At 37.9% G+C, this 3,383-nt stretch overlaps 1 pseudogene; it reads left to right on the top strand.

The window, feature by feature from the left end:
- The first annotated feature begins 346 nt into the window (after positions 1-346).
- On the top strand, positions 347-2,821 carry LOC119942275 (annotated as a pseudogene).
- The last annotated feature ends 562 nt before the right edge of the window (positions 2,822-3,383 follow it).

Raw genomic sequence — 3,383 nt, forward strand, 5'->3', positions numbered from 1 at the left:
TACGTTGCACAATATATAGTTGGATATGGATTGTTTTTCAAAATCAGAGGAGTGCTAGGGAATACTAATTTTCCCCATGGAGACACAGAGATGAATCTACCCTTTAGTTACAAAGGCAAAAAACAAGGTCCAGTGATACAATATTTGACAAAGACATATCAAATCAAGTTAAGAAGTACTGTCAGTCTGTTCAGAGTCTGACAGAAAGAGTGTGGAGCCAAAATAGTTTTACAATTTATGTAGTAGTAGTAGTAGTAGTAGTAGTAGTTGTTAGTAAAATTATTTATTAAGCTCTTTCTGTGCTTGTACGAAGAGCTGAAAGAGAATGCAGAAGTGGGAATTATACATGGCCCTTTGTCGTTTGATATAGCTCACAATCGAAGGACAAACAGTAGGAGTTTCCAACCTTCCAAAGTCATTGAGAATTGGATGTCACATCCAACTTCTAGAGGAGTTGCATCAATGCTATCATCATTCTGTATTTAGCATTAGAGAAACAGTGTGGTTCAGTGGAAAGAGCACGGGCTTTGGAGTCAGAGGTCATGGGTTCAAATCCCCACTCTGCCAATTGTCAGCTGGGTGACTTTGGACAAGTCACTTAACTTCTCTGGGCCTCAGTTCCCTCATCTGTAAAATGGGGATTAAGACTGTGAGCCCCCCGTGGGACAACTTGATCACCTTGTAACCTCCCCAGTGCTTATACCAGTGCTTTGCACATAGTAAGCGCTTAATGAATGCCATTATTATTATTATTTTTATTAAGACAGTATCACTATCAACAAGGCTCTGGAATGCAGTTTTGCCTGCAAAATTGTACACTGTATTATCCCATAGCACTTTTACTGGATGTACTATGCAAGTAAAATGTACGTCAGTTGGACAACATACTTTTTCAGGATAGTGAACTGAAATGGTGAAACTGTAAACAAGGATAAAAAGTAAAGTTTTAAAGAAACAATGAAGAAAAGCCCCAAATGATGTGGCAGATCAGCCAAAAGTTGTGAGAAAGCAGCAGAAGGCACACCCATCTGTTGTATAACAACTAAAAATGTTACGTATAAAATATATGTAAATATCTCTATATTCTTATATTATTGAAGTTATTTTTTAAGGACTTTAAGGCATTCAAACTAAATTTTGAATAGTTTACAAGGAGTAACTAAACGTTTTAGAGATTCACTTCAACTCTATTTAGTTCCAATTCCACTTCGATAAGAAATGAGGAAATCAAGAAAAGGGAAATAAATATTTAAAGCAAGTAAGTGTTTCAGTGAAAGAAAAAGTCGACAGAATTGTTCTAAAGAAGCTATAGAATCAAACAGAAAATGAAACTGTGATCCGAATACATGTATATTTGGTTCCTCCTACTGAGAGAAATGAAGAATAAAGGTTTCAATAAATGTATATGTGTTGAATGAGATGACATTCCCAATATTTTGTAGTTATGATGAAAGATAATTTATCATTTCATTACTAACCTTCATAGGAATGTAGAAATCCCTGGAAACGTTTTAAGGATAAAATTATTTAGAGTACAAGTTTCAGTGGTGCTGTGCCTTCAAAACTGTGTAATTCACAGATACTTGAACAGAATTGGTATACAGAATTGGTAGACATATTTCTGCCCATGACAGACTTACAGTTTGGATGGGGAGACATACATTAGTATAAATAAATAAATAATTTATAATATATAATCCATAGATCTGTACATAAATGTTGTGGGATTGATATTAGATATTAGATTCAGGTCTCTGAATCAGACCAAGGAGTAGACGGCTTGTGAACTTATGAACCTATGTAAGACTGACAACCACCTTAAGCATTTCTTGCACATTATTGTAAACAAGTCACTCTCCCCAGTTATCTATGACAGTAATGGCATTTTTCTCTCAGTGCCTCCAGTCATCAACGGGGAACATTCAAAAATAACATTAAAACCCAGGAATGTGTTTATTGAATGTACAGGAACTGATCTCACTAAGGTAAAAATAGTCCTCGATATTATTGTCACAATGCTCAGTGAATATTGTGAGAAGCGATTTACTGTTGAAGCAGCCGAAGTAATTTATTCCGATGGAAAATCCTACCTTTATCCAGAACTGGCATACCACAAAGAAATAGTGAAAGCTGATTTAATTAATAAGCGAGTTGGAATCAGTGAAACTCCAGCAAGCCTCACCAAACTTCTGACCAGGATGAATTTGAAGTCAGAAGTCAAAGGGAATGGGAACCAGATAGAGATTGATATCCCTCCAACCAGAGCTGACGTTTTCCATGCATGTGATACTGTAGAAGATGCAGCTATAGCTTATGGTAATAACAACATTCAGGTGACTGTTTCGAAAACGTACACCATAGCTTATCCATTTCCTCTAAATGAGCTCACGGAGCTTCTGAGATATGACCTGACAGCGGCTGGATTCATGGAAGCACTCACCTTTTCTCAAGTGTTCCCAAGTGGATATTGCTGATAAACTTGGTTTGGACATCTCTGCAGTAAAGGCAGTATACATAGCTAATCCTAACATAGCAGAATTTCAGGTGGCCCTTTTCCAGGCCTCCTGAAGACAGTTGCTGCTAATTGGAAGATGCCCTTGGCCCTGAAACTCTTTGAAATATCTGATATTGTAGTAAAGGACTCTAGCAGAGATGTAGGTGCAAGAAACCTGCGACATCTCTGTGCAGTCTACTACAAGACTTCTGGATTCGGGTTATCCAAGGTGTGTTGAGTAGATTTATGCAGCTATTGGATGTATCAGCCAGTGAAGAGAAGGGCTATTTCATCAAAGCAGCAGAAGGTTTTCTTCGTAGAGGATAAGGAGCAGTGCTTACTTTGGCAAGGGGTTTGTAAAGCCTTAAGTGTCTGATATGTGAAAGAGAAAATGAGAAGCCTAGACACCTCCTATAAATCTTCCTTCTTTTAGAGGCATTCCTCAACTAATATCTCTTCTCTCTGGTTATGTCAACCCACCAGCCACCCGTAGTACTTCTGCGTATATTGATTTATTCTGTTAATTCTTTTCCATTCATTCCATCCGTTCATGAATTCCATTCAACCATTTTTGGAAGGACTTTGTTTTTTTTTTTCAATTCTATCTGTGTTTTTCCTCCCGTTTCCCATTGTATAGCTATATACAATTTATACATGAAGTGTCATGGCCTAGTGGAAAGAACAAGGGCCTGGGGGTCAGAGGACCTGGCTTCTAGTCAGCTTCTAGTTTATACAGAATTTCTCTGGGCATGTCACCCCCCTCCTCAAAAATCTCCAGTGGTTGCCTATCAACCTTTGTGTAAAGCAAAAATTCCTCAATATTGGCTTCAAAGCTCTCCATTTTCTTGCCCCCTAATACCTCACCTCCCTTCTCTCCTTCTCCAGCCCA

This window comes from Tachyglossus aculeatus, chromosome 2, assembly GCF_015852505.1.
Source record: "Tachyglossus aculeatus isolate mTacAcu1 chromosome 2, mTacAcu1.pri, whole genome shotgun sequence".
NCBI classification, from domain to species: Eukaryota; Metazoa; Chordata; class Mammalia; order Monotremata; family Tachyglossidae; genus Tachyglossus; species Tachyglossus aculeatus.